The sequence below is a fragment of the Onychostoma macrolepis genome, chromosome 01 (assembly GCF_012432095.1).
Source record: "Onychostoma macrolepis isolate SWU-2019 chromosome 01, ASM1243209v1, whole genome shotgun sequence".
NCBI lineage: Eukaryota > Metazoa > Chordata > Actinopteri > Cypriniformes > Cyprinidae > Onychostoma > Onychostoma macrolepis.
The window spans coordinates 16,538,895-16,557,517 of NC_081155.1; positions in this window are offsets into that span (position 1 = coordinate 16,538,895).

The window sequence follows — 18,623 nt, forward strand, 5'->3', positions numbered from 1 at the left end:
ACCATCGTCATCTAAACAGAACGCAAAAAGTATGTCACTGACAGTAACTGAGTCAGGACACAGGAAGAAATCAAAAAAGTAAAGTTGAGATTTTAGCATAATGTAGGTTTTGTGTCAGTTGTTGCATTTTTTCATGTGAACTATTCCTTTAATAATCATATGACACTTTATCCAGTATACCTAGAATCTATTGAGTAAGAAGAACTCCAAAACTGGGAAATGAATCATGAAAAGAGGAAAATAGGAAGACAAACAAAAAATGAGAACGAGCATGCAAGGGTTATGAAAAGGTAAAAGAATGAAGATAATAAATGCAGGGTCACTTTTACAGCATAACACTGTTTAGGGCTTTTCACAAAGTGCTTAACCCCGGGTTTTCGTCGTTGTAAACTCCAGTTTTAACCCTGGGTGTAGAGGAACGTTTAACAGCGCTTTTTACTTGGGAATATGAAATCCTTGCTCCGGAGCATGGTTAGCACTGCTTTTGTGGTGTTAACCCTTCATTACAATGTCAAACTCGGCCCTGTTTACACTAGTGCGTTTTTGTTTTAAAACAGCGATTTAAAATGAAAACGATCCTCGTCTACACTGGCATTTTCACTGCATTTCAGAAATGTTCTCCGTCCACACTACACAACCAAAAACGCATGTCACATGACCATTCATGCAGGTACAACAATGAGCATGATGTTATTGTTAACCCCGGTCGTCAAGGATACACAAACCCAATGTGAGCAGCCATGCCATCGTTTTCAAAAGTCTCCGTTTGGGTCCGTTTACACTGAAACGCAAACCCGGAGTTTTCAAACTAATCTGGAGTCTGCAGCATTTTCGAAAGTCCTCGAAAACACTGAAGTAGAGTAACCGTAGCAAAAGTTATGCGTTTTAAAACAAAAACACACTAGTGGTAAACGTAGCCTGTATGAAATGATGTGTGTCAAATCAAGCAACCGACAGCCTATCACCAGTGCTGGGAAAGTAACTTTGAAAATGTAATAAGTTACAGATTACAAGTTACCCTATTTAAAATGTAATAAGTAGTGTAATTATTTCAATTACTTTATTAAAATAATGTAACTGATTACATTTGATTACTTTTCTAAATTTCCAATGAATGTTTTCAACTGTTAATCATTTTCTAACATTTAAACCAAACAGGGTTAATCTTACAGTAGTGCTCAACACTGATTACTGTCAGACTTTCAAAATCCTTCGTCACTTTAATGTTATAATAATTAAATTTTCAAGCACAACCACCACAAAATCAGCCGTTTAGCACCTCTTGTACTTCGAGATAGTTCTGAGTTAAGTACAGATTTAAAATCACATAACAAGAAATACTTTATGATACTGTTTTGGAATCAAATCTTTGAATAGCTACGACAAGAAACACTGGCATCTAACAATGCCAAAAAACACTTAATCTTAAAAATATAAAGCATATACATAAATCAAAATAGGAAATAAAACGAATAAGCATGTGTCCTAAACTCATGAAGCATTGGTGTCGATCTAGACTACTACGGTGTCTCATAATGGATTACAGTTACATTTATTTTGTAAATTACGTAACGCCATTACATGTAATTAGTTACTCCCCACCACTGCCAATCACGTGCCTCATATTCACGTGCTCTGGACATTCACGGAAACACTGAACATTGTATAAACTAATTCTGAAAAGTCCATTTAGGAAAAACTCGATAGTATATTTGGCAATATACTAAGTCCAAACAATGACACTGACACCACAAATATGCAAATAAGAACATTAACCCAGGGTTAAGGAATGCACAGTGTGAAATGCCAATGTATGGATACCCTGGATTAATTGTTAACCATGGATACATTCTAAGCAGCGTGAAACGTGAAACAAGAGAATCCAGGATTCACTTTATCCAGGGTTAAGTATGACCCAGGCTTACCCATTTCAAGTGTGAAAAGCCCTTGTTTGTCCTAAATCATAACACACGATTGATGTTCATATTCATTGGTTTGTTGCAACAGTAACTGGTCAAGCACAGTGCCAGCAACATAATGGTCGTAGGTTCAATTCCCAAGGTGTAAAGAGCCCATGCACTGCATAAATGTAAATCATAGCATACAGTGCGCATATTTTGCGGGTTTATTATTACCCACAACCCCCAAATTCAGTGTATGATGGGACTGCCACAGCAAGAAGACTCACTGATTCCCATCTCCTGATATTCACTAAGCATTTAAGTAAAAATTATGTGTATCGGAAGAGTAGAGATTTATTAAGAAAAGAAACCCCAGGTGTTGAATACAGGTTGCACTACCATGCTTGAACTCCAGGGGGCGTTTGCTGTTTGAACAGAATTGTTAAACGAAATAAGATTAAAAGTGTCTATTTGATATCAGTTTGCAGGAGAGACCTTCGCTGACGTTACTTTGGAAGACTGTTGCTATAATAATAACAGACATTGTAAAAGACAGAATGCAGATGCATACAGAGTCAGAAGAAATATGTTAAGGGCAGATAAATAATTAGAGATATAAAGGTATAAAGATATTAGCAAGGGGTAAAATGTCGGGAAATGTCGAGTTCACTGTTAACAACCAGATCCCACTCGGTTTCACTTTAGATCTGGTCCCAGATGTCATTCCGTCACTTTCAGAGCGTGTCTAAAAGCCCTGGGTTTAATTAAGATTTAACGGCATGATGTAGCCAAACAAAAAATAGCCTGAACTCAGTATGTGTGAGGCGGGAAAGTTGTTTAGGGTGTGTACACTTCATTTCTGACTTAAGCAAGCCCCAAAACTAAACACACACTATATCATTAAAAAAAACATGTCTATCCTGTTTGCGAACTCTGTTATGCAAATACTTACACTTACACCCCATACACCATTTACATATGCATTTGGCAGATGCTTTCACCCAAAGCAATGTAATGTGCATGTAAAATGTACATATTTATTAGTTTGTGTTTTCTCTGGGAATTGAACCCATGATCTTGAGAGATGCTTGATGCCTTATAATCAACAAAGCTGTCTCTGCCAGTATACACTGAACCTACTTTTTGAGTGTCAGCTGATGTTTTTCACCACTTTTTCTCATAAGAGAGCACATAAGTGTCATGAATAAACATTTATGGTAATGAGGGGACAGGCATAAATCCGTGCACCTCTGAACAGCACTTGAAGAAAGTCGCCAAGACAACCCTAATATGAGCTCTTATGCTGTTCAGCCCAAACTATAACCGAGCAGTGCTCATTGTCAGGTCACGCTTACTCAAACACACACACACACACACACACACACACACACAAACACACACACAGAGGGAGCTCTATTCAGCTGCTGTAGCTCGTGAGAATGCCAGCAATTCTAAGCTCAGTCAAAGCCCTGCGGCCAAATGACTGTCCTTCCTTCTGTTTCGCGCTCTCTCTCTCTGCCCAGTCATGAGCTCTGGATTCATTTACCCTCATTTCATCTGTAGCTTGAACATTTGAAAAACGTTTACTATTTAAAGATGACAATGAACTTTAGAGAGAGAGAAATAAAAAAATCAGTATGCAATTGAGACAGAAACAGAGTGAAGGTATGACTGTGACAAATAGAGAGGACAACCAAGAATGTCTGCTTTAAAGTCGGCATGAAATGAAAATTCACCCAATTCTCTACATGCATGTTATTGATCTTAACAAGATTTTTTTCTTTTATTTTCTGATTTTTAATCAAACCGTTCTTCCGTAAAAAACTGCTGACATTCTAGATTTTTGCAATCATTAGTCTGCTTAAAATCACCCCTTTCCTGCAATCTACTGCAAGCTGATATTAAGATGCTTCCATCCAATCAACAACTGATGGACAGAACCAAGTCCCGCCCTTTTTACCATAATACTCAGAAGTATGTCACAATATGGAAAAACGATGTCACTACATCCGTTTCATCATGAATTTAAGGAAGTCCTTTATAATTAGAGAGGTTTTAAGTTCACTGACCTTGACGCCGTTTATAGAGGTGTTTACATAAAATGAAACACAAAGCACAACAATATGGATTTTAAAGGGGTCATATAATGCCCATTTTTTTCCCGCAAGTTGATATGATTCTTTAGGGTCTTAATGAAAAGTCGGTAATATAGTTTGGTTAAAATTTCTCAATGGTAGATTAAAAAAACACCTTTTTCACCCTGTCAAAAACAGCTCTTGTCAGAGCAAGCCGTTTTGTAGCATTTTCCTTTAAATGTTAATGAGCTCTGTTGACTCCGCCTCTCTCTTCCGAGCCATTCTCTGAGGCACTGTTTACCGCATTCATTGTGAAACGTGCTAATTAGCACATTATTAGGAAAGGTGATTTGCAAAGATTCATTAAAAACCCTTACACTCACTTCTTCTGTAGGTGAAGCTGGATCACGAATGATTCGTGCGAACATAGATGCATTTAGGTAAATCGGGATCGGCGCATTCCCTTCAAAAACAAACGTAATCCTCTGCGTCTTCAGTGGCTCAGATGCCGGGAGTAAATAAAGACTGCTATATTCATTATTACATCCAGCAACAGAATGCCTCAATCGCTTAATCAGAGACATCTTGTCTTCCCCTGCACCGGAGTCGACACAATGGCGGGTCTAAGGTAAGGCGGCCGTGTCAATCAACTGTCATGGGAGGGGCCTGTACAGAACTACATCATTTTGACAGTGCTCTCAGAACAGCCTGATTTGAGAAAGGGGATTTTAAAATAGGGATTTAAAAAAAAAACACTGGGTGAATTTGTATCATTATAGGATGGATGTGTACACACCAACACACATTTATGTTCAAACAACTTTTAAAGTGAATTTTGCATCCGATGACCCCTTTAAATATGTTTTAAAAAGTTTACTATTTTAGACTAAAAAACTTAACATACTAAAAAAAGAGAGAGAAAAAAATATTGGTGAACTAGCTGACCTCAGCGGCTCACCCCCCCCCATAAAAAAAAAAAAAAAAAGACTTGGAAGGAAAAGGAAAATTAAAAAAATAGTAAAAAGAAGAGAAATTTCCTGTGAAAAGCTTGCGGATGGGCTCTTTACTACATATACACATAAACACACACCGACACATCTGGAGCATTCTTGACATTCTCGTGTGGTGAGCGTTAGTGTTTAGTGTCAGATTGATGAATAGAGACAGACGCCCACAAACACAGGACTATATCTAGATATATCCAGACCTATGGAGATTTTGGAGCAAGTTCAAATTCTGACAGCATAGTGTGATAGGTCTGATTGATTATTTCCCAAACTAATGGCTTTTTCATTTGTTAACAATATTATCTGCAGATATTTAGCATATGCGTGTGTGTGTGTGTGCACATGCGGCGGAAAAGAGTTCCTTAGGAGGTCATTGTGCATTTCGCCATGGGTTTTCAGTGTGTTCATTATGGCCAGAAATGAATAGTGTGTGTGTGAGTGCACACTGAGTTCAGATGAATAGTTTCATTGTGGCATCGTCAGGAAAAAGCCCACTTAAAATCTCTATTGTACTCACTCAAACTATTAGACTGAGATATTATTGTGCCATGGTGGATTACACTCTTTAATACTCTCACAACTGTATCTAAACTATCATTTCAAATATCTAGATAATGGGTCCCTAAACTGATTATCTTGCAGTCGATACACAAGTTGACTGCCGGTGACTGCCATTTGAGAGGCTTTTATTTTACAAAAATAATATGAAGGAAGTGAGAGAAACTGAAGAGTCCAGGAAGTGGGTGTGAGATCAAGGGCGTCCTGACCACATTGGGTCTCCTCAAACTGCAAGGGAAAGATCTGAAAGAAGATCAGCCCAGGGCCAGTGGGTGAGAGGTGGCCCTGTTCTGCTGTACGCAATTTGAGAGCAGTTCTTTTCTGCACTAGCATATATTAAAATATTAAGAATAAAAAAAAAAGAAGAAGAAGAAAATTTTGAGAAAAAATACATATAAATTTTTCTAAAACTATTTCCAACATCTATTCGAAAAATAGTATAGATGTAGTTTAGTATATTTTATAGCATAGATTATCATTTTACATGTTTTAAACCCAATCAAAACCAAAATAAAATCTGTAGGAAACAGTAGCCGGGTTTCCATTACAGATTTGCGCAAACAGATTTGCGATATTTTATTAATGACAATAAAAAACTTGCAAAATGACGGCATTTCCATTAACCGTTTTTATGCGACTAAAATGGCATTTGTCCTCTTGCGATAAGTCATGGCGATAGATGTTCGTAGGTTTTTTTTTTTTCGATATGTGGGAGTTTTTGCGAAATTGACGCGTTTCCATTGGGCGTATTTTCAATTCGCAATTTCAATTTGCACAATTTGAAGGGTAATGGAAACATGGCTAGTGTCTTTAAGAGATCGTTCACCCAAAAATATTCACCCTCATGTCGTTTCAAACCTGTATGCATTTTGACACATTGAAGACAATTTGAAGTAACTTCAATTACATGGACAAAAAAGGTCATATAAGTTTAGAACGGCATGAGGAGGAGTCCAGGTTTACAGAAATGGTGAAAGCTTGCACCAGGTGTCTCTTATCATCTGTTCTGAGCAGAGTTCTTCACACTGCTTCTCTTGGCTGGCCTCCTATCACGAACCAAGTTGTGGGCTGACTTGATGATGATGATGATGGAACTGAGGCGGTTTCTTCTTCACAGCGTGAGTAAATCTTTTACCACAGGGAGATACAAGGCCTGGCTCAGTCAACAAATTTCACACTGCAATCATCAGATGTTTGAGAGGGTGGCAGATTAAACATAGTCCTACTCATCAGGACTTATGTTCCAGCATAACTCTTTTTAAAACAACATATTCCAGAATTAAAAAAAAAAAAAAAACATACAATGGTCCAAAAAGTTATTTTATTTCAGTTAAATTTTGATTCTTTTATTTATTTATTTATTATTATTTTTCTAATAAAAATATTAATATTATGTATTGAATAAAATTATTATTATTATTCAATTATTTGCTTGTGTGACAATGCCGAAAATGTAGCAGCCATATGCCATACCATATTTTACATTATTTAAAAAGAAACAAGGGATATTTTAGTTGTTTCCTGTTTTTGAAGGCATTTCTATTTCCTTTATTGTAGATGTAGGCTACAACTGTTTAAAAAAAAAAAAAAACGAATGCTTGAATGACTGATGCATATGAACTTCTCCAAAAAGTTTTTTACTCCAAAGTTTTAAAGTCTAAGATCTTAGCCACTGTTGATGAATTATTACGACAACTAGATTTCCCCTAACTATTGGCCTGAGCTAATTAAAAAGCGTTGTTCCTGTTCTTCCACCCTCCTGTGAGACAGTATCTTGTGACATCACTAATGGTTGCTATGGCAGCAGTTGTCCTGGAAACCAGTGTGCAAACACCTGTCTGTGACCACTCCCAATGTCTCACATTTATGACAACAAGGTGCATTTCAGACGCCAGAGCTGATCAAATCTATCTGACAGTATGCATGTCTAAGAAATGTCTAAAAATAACCAGGAAGAGGAATAAAACTGTCATGTTTGAAATACACTTAATGTTAATAATGCACAAGCCTTCCTTGTGCAAAACCAACTGATCCTATTGGAGAATAATGAATATGATCAGCAGAACAAAAGCCTATATGCCTCCGTTACTGTACTGCAATGCATCTCTCTTGTTATCTGTACTCAGCATATATGTGTGAATGAGGAAATCAGTCAATTTCTTCCTGGAGTGGATTATTTATGGCTGTGGTTTATCCCTTTGTTTAAAGGTTATCTTAGATGGGATGAATGATGGAATTGTTGAAAGAGTAGTAGCCGCTAGTGTATCTAACACAGACACAGTATTATGTAGAAGTAGCCTGTAAAACACTAGACCCACCCAGAGTCAGGGGACTGGGCCGAGACACACTAACCTGGAGAAGTTTTCTCTGTCTCAAATACACACATGAACACACATGAACACACACACACATGGTCATGTACACAAACACAGGAAGGTGTGTGCACATCCTCCTTTCTAAAGTGACAAATGAAAAAGAAGCAAAGCTTTTCTGTCACATAACTACTAACAAGCATTTTCAAAAATGTCGCTTCTCAATTTGCAGTCAAAAAGAAAGTCTGTGGTCTTGACAGGTAAATTACTTTTATAAGGAACAGAAACAGAAAATGACAAATACATAACCGAACTATACTGTACTCAGTTTCAAGAGGTCTCCTGGGAATGGCAAGCACCTAAATGTAACCTTGTTGTTAAATAAAACACTCTCGTGTAATATGCTTATCAACTGAGGTGTGACTAAAGTTGTAACGAATTCCTCCTTACCTAATAATATAAAAACAAATATTTGCAAAAAGTGTTTGTGTAAAAGTTCCAAAAGCTATTAAGAGCTTTGTCAATGTATAATGATCATTTTGCTGTTTTCAGATGTTTGTGTAAATGTCGGCGATTAGTGTTCATTGTGTAGGTCTAATGTGCTATCATTACATTTTTTTATTTGTAGGCATTAGATCAGCCATCTCCTAAATAGTCTGGGGTCAGCAATGGATGTCCTGATGACCCGGGGTGAGTTTAGGGCCAGCTGATGGAACGGTTAGTTGACCTATTGTGCCAATGCAGTTTACATTAATTGATCATGTGCTAGTTGTGACTTGCACACGTTTTTCTGTCATGTACTGACTATCGTTGTTGCACATTCTCATTTGAATATCAATCCAAGAACTGGTATCTTGCTTGTATTTTTAGACCAATTATATATATATATATGTGTGTGTGTTTATGGGACCAATTTTGACTAATTGTCATTTCTAAATAACACATTTTTATTTAAAATTCGGAAGAAATGTCATCAGTAGTTTAAAACAAAAAATATGTTTTACTCATTCATATATAACTCTAAATTTTAAATAAATTGTAAATTTATTTTTTCCATATAAAATAAAAATGAAAATATTTGAAAGGCAAGTACAAATCTGAAGTGCTGACCCAAACGAATGAATTGAAAAATCCTAACCATAAAACTGATCCATCAACCTTTACCTAATTTTCTCCATACATCCAACCATAAACAAAAACACAAGAGTGACACAATCATCCCTGCATTAACAGAATGATTCAGTAAACTACAATGCTGATCTTTTGTCAGGGACACAAGAGAGGGAAACCCCCCTAAATTCAGGCTCAAATTCAGCTTATTCTCTCAGAGCAATCCGATCTCCAAAGAGAGTGCCTGAATCCTAAATTGAGCCTGGAAATCTAAGAGAGGCGGGGGAGTGACGGAGAGCTGACCGGTATGATAAAGGGAGAGACAGACAGAGAGGGGAATTTTGGAGTGAAAGAGGGGGAGAAGCAGAGCAGCTGGTGTTTCACAAAGAGGAAGGGGGGAAGAGAGAGAGAGATAGAAGCAGAGAGAGAGATTACAACCGCTACTACACCCTGCGGATCAGTTTACAACACCCTAACTGTTGCATGCTCTCGCAGACAAAGAGCAACAGGCCAGTGTAGATGGGAGGGGAGGATGTGTCTTTCTGCAGAGTATGCTAGCTTTCACAGCATTAAATATTCATCGCTTTGGGATGTATTAACAGGACGGCTTCCAAATAAATGATTTCACGGGGCGAGTCAAATTGAAATTCCTGCATTGAACCAGGAAACGTGGTTTTTAAGTGCTTTATAAAAATCGGAGATTAACACACTGATAAACAATTAATTTAACACACACATAGAGGACAGATTTTGAAATTGCACATTAGTGACATTTCCTCCTGAATAACAAATCAAGCAATTAAACCACAATGAACAATTAGATGAAGAGAAGGAAAGAGAAAGAGAACATTTACTAAGTAATTGAGTACTTTACATCAAGATCAATGTATGGAGAACTAGCCCAAGGCATTGAAATAATGGAAGTGTAGTTTTAGTAATGGAACAGTTATGCAAGCTGCTCTAATGCTACAGAACGCTGGATAATGAGCAGAACCCATCGTGGCAACAGAACTGATGATGTTACGGAGGGGAGGAGCTGGAACGGAAACAAGGCTATGGAACACATGGCCAGAGTTTGCCTTCATGAGGTCATGAGAAAATGCAGCTGTTTTACACTTGAGGAAAAAATGGGGAGGGAAGCGATTGAGTTTCTAAGCCTCCAGTCAGAGTATTAAACCAGCTGCTGATTAGCTTAAAGTCATGAATACACTGGTACTCTCTTCACTGGAGATACAGGGATGCGCCGATGTACATGTTACACCACAGCAACAGTATCGGGAGATGGATGTTTAAAGAAACCATTGGGTAAATACAAGTTAGCCCGATCTGAGGCTTAAAGAATGACTTAAAGCTGCCCTAGGAGGTCAACACAAACATGACAGCAGTGAGTCACCGGCACACACACTAGCAGGGGTCAGTAAATAGGGTGAGGGTGTGGCGGTAGAGCACAACATGAAGTCAATGGTGAATACGATCTGGAGCTGTGGTAACACAATGGACTCCATTATGCCTGAGCATCAGTCTCATGCCCTCCTGATCCCCTCCAAAACTGCACCATCAGCCAAACACACCACAGCCAATCAGGGCTCAGCAATAACGTTTCTGGCCAGCAGAAAAGCAGACAAGATACTGACAAGTAAGCTCTTGACAGGCTCATCTTTGAGCATCCTCACCAAGTCAAATCCAAATTAACCATACTAAAAATTAGAACCAACAAAAAGTAAGTCTTTCTTACCACTCTTAAGAATTAGCATTGATAGTTCCATGAAGAACAATTAGTTGACCCAAAAATGAAAATTATATCATTAATTACTCACCCTCATGTTGTTCCAAACCCGTTAGACCTTCGTTCATCTTCGGAACACAAATTAAGATATTTTTGATGAAATCCGAGAGCTCTCTGACCCTCCCATAGACAGCAAGAGTGCTACCAAGGTCAAGGTACAGAAACATTGTTAGAACATCGTTAAAATAGTCCATGTGACATCAGTGGTTCAACCGGAATTTTACGAAGAGTATCACAACGCATGCGCATGCTATGATCTAAACGTAAACAACGTAAATTGTTTACGTTTAGATCATAGCATGCGCATACATCACGATACTCTCCGAAATGGCACCAGGGTGACACAGAGGAGACGATTGTTGAATAAAGTTGTTATTTTTTGTTCTTGTATCTTCGTAAAATTACGGTTGAACCACTGATGTCACGTGGACTATTTTAACGATGTTCTTACTGCGTTTCTGTGCCTTGACTGTGGTAGCACCCTTGCTGTCTATGGGAGGGTCAGAGAGCTCTCGAATTCCATCAAAAACACCTTAATTTGTGTTCCGAAGATGAACGAAGGTCTTACGGGTTTTGAACAACATGAGGGTGAGTAATTAATGACAGGATTTTCATTTTTGGGTGAACTAACCTTTTAACATTCATGGAAACTTTCCTTTGACTAAAGGGTTCTTTAGAGTGAAAAAAGCTTCTTTGAATTAACAAAAAGTTATTTAAATTAAGAAAATGATGGTTCTTTCACAAATTGTTCACTGAAAGGTTCTTTGGGGATCCCAAAATGATGCTTTTATGGCACTACTCCAAAAACTCACCTTTGGAACCTTCATTTACCACAAAAATACTGGAGTTTTTTGAGTTTCAGAGAGGAAGCATCCAATTAGTTCAAAGTGTTGTTTTTAGTTGGATTTGTTTGATTCAATTCACAAAACAAATGAGATTGATCCAGATCTCAAGCTTAACTTAGTGACTTAAAAGGATTGTTCACCCAAAAATGAAAATTCTGTCATTAATTGCTCACCCTCATGTCGTTCAAACCTTCGTTCATCTTCAGAACACAAATTCAGTTATTGAGATTAAGATGAACAAAGGTCTTACAGGTTTGGAACGACATGAGGGTGTAATTACTGACAGAATTTTCATTTTTGGGTGAACAAACCCTTTAACACAAACACAACAACTTACCAGAAAGAAGAATATACACATTTAGGAAAGAAAAAAAACATAAATTTAACGACATTAGGGTAAAAAAAAAAAAAGATGACAATTTCCATTTCTGGGTGAACTACTCCCTCAACCAAGAGTGTTCATTGCTTACTAGATAAAATGTACTGCCAATTTCCATCAACACAAAAAGACATAAAATGAAGCCAAATAGGTAGACTGTGAACCTAATTCTATAAACCCGCATACAGGCGCATCGATTTGCTGATGGTATGTACTGACAAAAACAATATGCAATTGTGTTAAAAGCCAGGGAAGTAAAGACAGGACAGGAAACAGGGAATTGGCATACTCTTCAAACCCCATTAAGCTGGCCTAATGCGTAGAGGGCTGGGAACTTACTTAATAAAACACACAGATACACACCAGGACATCTGAGTTCACAGGGATAAGGCTTTGCAGAACATGCTAGCCTAGCACATAACATTAAGTTCTGTCAGCTCCATCTGTGAACTAGTAATCTAGTGAGCAAATAAAGTGTTAGATTATGTCAGCAAGGAGGTTGTGAGATGCATCTGTGTACAGAATCTCCTACTGTGAGGATAAGAAAGATAAGATCATTGCATCCTTGAATTTGAAACTTGACAGAGCTCTAAACAAACCAAAAATATTATACTAATTATCTGAACCAGCTGTTGTCATTTAGTCGCTGACATAATCACATTCGCATTCCTGATGACTGTTCTTGCTTAGTCATCCCATGTGTGGACACGAGTGTGTGCATGTGGCAGTCCATACTGTGACTTGTAACTGTGTGGGAAGAGACACTTCATGTGAATTTGTGTATGACTACCACTTTGTTAGTGTTTTCCATGCTGTTTTGGTCACTTCTGGCAACAAACGGTCACATTCAGCAATATCATCTCGTACATCTATCTAATATACAGAATATTCGAACTGGGAAAACATTGGTGCCCAGTAGCATTCGGTCAGTTTCAGCAGATTATTCAAATAAACAAATTAGAAGGCTCTCCCTTGTGTCCATTTTAAAATCCACCAAAATTTTATCATTTTATGATTTCTAATTGAAATTAACTAAAGATTAATATTTTGTTATCATTTATTCACCATCATTTTGTTTTAAACCGGCATGACTTACTTTTTAAAAGAACATAAAAGAAGATATTCTGAAAAATGTCAGAATATCATTATAAAAATGCATTTTCATTTTAAAACGCATAACTTTTGCTACGGTTACACCTTGTCGTTTGCACTACTCTGGCATTTTCAACCCTCGAAAACAGAGATTTGCAGACCCCGGTTTAGTTTGGAAACTCCAAAATTTGGAATAACATGAAGGTGAGAGGTTTCATTTTGGGGTGAACTAAGCTCAATGTAAAATGCAAATAAATTTTTACTGTGAAAAATGTACTATACACAATATTTACTAAATTCAATACAGATTTTAAAAATGACAAGGGAGAACGCTTCTGTTAACTAGTGAAGTTGGTTGTTTGATTAATCTGCTGAAAATGACCAAATATTGGTGGATCAATCAGCCTTGGCTGATATATCGACTATAACTAGTCCAGTTAATGGTACTATACATTACTCTTTTTAAAAGCTTTTTGTTATACATGTGTTTTAAACTGCTTATGACATTTTCCCAAAGGATCTGGTCAGCGTATGTGCCCATGTTACATAACTCAAGTGTGCTGGCTTATATTTAATTGACAATAAATAGACCGACAGATAAACCTGTTCTTTAAACACGTTCCAGAAGTCATAAAAGTGTGAAGGTTATCTATACCAGGCCTAAACTTTGTCTTCATTTTATTCATGTTTCGGTTCAATAAGATTTCATACGAACAACATTCTGGCAAACCGCCATGATGAGTGTTCGAGAAAACATAAATATTGGTGTTTAACACAGAGCAGGTCACAAAACAACTCAAGCTATCAAGCTCAACAGGGCTTTCCAGACGAATTGCAGTATATTTAGTGTACAACCCAAACACTTTGGCTGTGTTTAGCCACCAATAATGTCCCTTTACACTATAATGGAAGAGAAATGACCCCTCAGATGAAGAAGGGTGGATGGGGGACTCCATCACTTTAGAGATAAACTCCATTCAGATGGGTTAAGTAAAAGTGAATGCGTCTGTTGGGTCTTAAAAGCAACTCTATTGTCTGTCTCCCAAATCCATGGGATTATTTTAGTATAATAAAACACGTGGTAGAATTTTAGGAACTAACTAGCAGGGTTTGTTCTGTAACAAGCAAGTCAACTTACTTGGATGGAGTCATTTGCCATTGTTGTATCTGGATTGTCGTTTGTGTCAGGACACCCAAATTGTCGTTCCCTCTCTTCCTAGATTCTCAGTGATCGACGACAAAGAGATCCTATTCTTCTGTCAGCTCTCAATGCAACAATTAAAGATCCAGCAGCGCTTGAACAGCTTATTAAAACTCTGTGCATGTAATAAATGCTGTTGCATCACGGTCAGACCAGATGCAGGTTGTCATCTGGACATAACCGAAGCTATTATGCGCTTTCCTTCTATGGAAAATAAAACAACTGCATGTAAAACATGACATAAAAGCATCAGCTATATAAATGACAACGTCCATTCAAACTATCCTCTGACATGTCGACAGCTTGCAGGAAAGTGGTGTGTATTTTTCCATGATATCGTCCTTAAGTAGTTCTTCTGGCGGAGCTCGATACAGCTGCATACACGCACCGCACTGGGCAGGGTAACTGGTCAAAGAGTTCAGCTTTTCTTCTCAATTCATCACCGGAAAACACCAACGCGTATATTCCGTTCAACCGCTGTCTGTTCATCAACCGAGGCCCGAGGAGTTCACATTCACAGCCGGTGAATAATACAGCAATCTGCTCCTCTGTAAGAGATACTGTCGCCGCTCGCCTCTGTGTGACTCGCGCCAATGATAATCGCTCGCCTCGCGCCGCGCGGGAGGGTCGTTCACTGTCCCCGGGCGCAAGCGTTGTGGACGGTCACGTGACCTCGTATTGTGTGTTCACAAGCAAATGAATTTGGTTTCATCACTCTCTCGTGGCAGACAGCATTTCAAACTGTTGATTCACACTGCAAAATATATGTTCAAAGGTTAGAGTGGTAAACAAATTAGTGTTTTTAAAATAAAATGTGTTATGTTATTTATTTAGCATACGCTTTTAAATGAGCAAATTAATCTAAGACCAAATTTATTAAAAACTAAGACTTATATTAACATCTTAAATATGATACTACTCTCATTGTATGTGAGTGCTCTTCATTTTCTCTTAAAGACCCCATGAAATCAAACTTAAAGGGATAGTTCACCCAAAAATGAAAATTACCTCATGATTTACTCACCCTCATGCCATCCTACTGTAGGTGTATATGACTTTCTTCTTTCAGACAAATACAGTCGGAGATATATTAAAGATTGTCCTGGCTCTTCCAAGCTTTATAATGGCAGTGAATCCATCATAAAAAGTGCTCAACATGTCTCCGGGGGTTAATAAAGACCTTCTGAAGTGAATCGATGTATTTGTGTAAGAATAATGTCTATATTTAAAACTTTATAAACCGTAGTCTCTAGCTTCCACTAACTCGTACGTGTGTACACAAAAGTGGCATTCAAGCTGATGATGTAGAATGTACCTTATAAAAATTAACTATGGTTTTACTACAAATAAAACCAAAAAAAACATGGTTACTAGTTAAGTTAAGTTAAAGCATGGTAACCACAAATTAACCATGGTTTTACTAGAATTGCCATAGTTTAATGGTATTTGTAGTAAAACTGTGGTTATACAAATGGCAATCACTATGCCAAAAAACCATGGTTACTACTGTCACGAATCCGGTCCATGGCCTTCTGTCTGATTGCCACCAGAGGTCACCCTTCCATCATATTGACTCTCACACCACACAGACTGTTTCACATTACCTTGGACTACATTTCCCATCAGCCATCTCACTAATAACACGCTCACCTGATCATATGCACACAGCTGTATCCAATCAGACATGCTTTATAAGCCCTGGACTTCCTCGTTCAGTCGCCGAGTATTGCACATATCGCTACCATAGCTGATAGTTACCTTACGGAGCCTGTCTTAGTTGTCTTAGTCTTAGTCTTGCCTGTTTCGGATTGTGTTTTCTCCTGCCTGGATTAACCCTTTGCCTTGCCCTGTTGGATACTGTTCGCCGATCGAAGACCCAAGCTTGCCCAAGGATTACTCTTTGTCTTGCCTGTGTTGTACCTGTTTGCCATTGTTGGACCCTGCCTGTATTTATGACCATGTTTTTAAATAAAACCCTGCAAATGGATCCGCTCGCCTCTTGTCTCGTCGGCTGTGTAACAACTACACTTTTACTGCAATGAAACCATAGTTAATTTTTCCACTTTACCACTTGTCTTTTTGTTTCCTAGTTTTATAGTGTGCGTGTATAACTTTTGATTACATGATATGGACAGTGTTGGGCAGTAACTAGTTACTAGTAATTTAGTTACTGTAATAATATTACTTTTTGCAGTAACTAGTAGTGTAACTAATTACTAATAAGATTTCAGTAATAATATTACAGTTACTTTCCATAAAACAGCTCAGTTACTTTTGATGCCTCAACCCCGCTGATTTAAAATCTAACAATCAAATAATTCCTAGATTTATTTTCATAATTTTCATGATTCGCACATGCATGTGATGTCCTCAGTGCAGCAGGCAAGCCTGGAATATGGAAAAGCTTACATTCAGCAGATAGAAATATTGCATTATATTGATTTTGTCAGGAAAAAAGATCTGTTGTGTAAGTTGTGGCTTTACTTTACTCTGGCGTTGCATCCCTCTGATCAGCATGTGGTACATTATATTAATATAATTAAAAATATTTTGGGAAAATTAAACAGTTTCTTACAAACTCATGTGATTTGATAAAATACATAACGAAATTTAATCGCATATGGGTAACGGAAAAATGACTTCAAGCTACACATGACAATTAATGAGATGAATACAACACTTCTACTTGAATGCCACTATCAGTCACTATTGAATGTTTGTAATAACTTCTGACTGCGATCAAATGTAGATTTTGGTCAAATGATGAGGCAGAAATATGTTGTTAGTAACATTCTTGAAGAATTTAATGTGGAAGATATACACTTACAACTTCTGTGGGTTGTGAAGAAAAAGTAATGTAACTAGTAGTGTAACTAATTACTGTTGCCAGAAAGTAATAAGTAAAGTAACAATATTACTTTTGAAAGGAGTAACTAGTAATGAGTAATATATTACATTCTTTGAGTAACTAGCCCAAAACTGGTTATGGAACACACTTCATGTTGCAAGAATTTTTTAATTTTTTAATTTTTACAGAGCTTTATTTACATGTCATAATACAACACATACTTGTCTGTGCACCAATAAAATAATTGAAACTTTACTTTTGACTACCAAATTGTAGGCTATGTAATGTTTGATTAATTTAGCTTAAACTGGAAAGTTTTCATTAAAATCTCTGGACCTTCCAGTGAAAATGATTGACTTCACTCTGGTGATTTGTGCAGGATTTTTCTAGTCCTGCACTCCACTCCAGAGTAGTGCAAAAGTTGACAAAGTTGTTGAGATTTTTAAACTTACGTGAACTAATTATTTAAACTATTTAAAACTACTCATATTTTCATATTAGATCTTGAGAGGGCTGCAACAGTACTGCATGCAAGATTTGAGTTTGCACACAAATTAAAATTTTCGGTTAAGGCTAGAAAGGTATTGCACACATCGATATAGCGGAATTTTGTCACACTGTACAACAATAATAACTGTTTTGCATTATTGTAAGGGGTAGGTTTAGGGTTGGGGTAAGTGTAGACATTAATAAAACACAATCTAATAGGTTGGAAATTTAATTTATTATTAGCCTCTGGTTTTAGCTGTATCCCTTCTAGCCACAACCCGGGTTTTCAAACTACCTTTGCAAACGCCTTAATAACAATTACAGCCTTGATTTAATTGAATTTCAGTCAGAGTTGTACGACACTCAATCGCCGTTTACGGATACCATAGGAATGAATGAGAAGTGCCGTAAACTGAATCCCACCTGTCGCAAAAAGTCAGTGACTTCTCTTATAAAACAAAATTTTTTTTTCTGTGTAAACTCTAAAAATAGTTCAATCCAATAATATTGTTTAGTTTAAAACATGTTGAAGGCTGCCGATTCATTAAATGATAAGCTGTTTCCTCTAAAAAGCTGTTTATTTTGCGTAGTGAAGCCTCTCCTCCACTGACATCCATTAAAAAAAAAATGGGCTCTGGTCTCCTTTCCCATGTACTGCCAGACCGAAAGCGTAAGCATTAGCCATTACACTTTTTGGGATAAAGGTTGCAGGCTTGCCTTCTAATGGCTTTGGTATATTCTCATATTTATGCTGAACACCCTCTGGCTCAGCCTGCCACAGTAGCCACGCCCCAAACTCTTGCTATTGGCTGCACAGAGGTATGCAAATACATAGGTTGACAGGACATTGCTATCATTGGATTCGGACCTAATGAAATGATTTTATAGTCCTGAGCCTTCCACAGAAGATGAAGAATGTATAAGAATATTTATATATTTTTATGTATTTATATTTATGCTGTGAAGAGACTTTCAACCAGTATAACAAAAATTACATACCCTACCTTTAATCCACCTTTT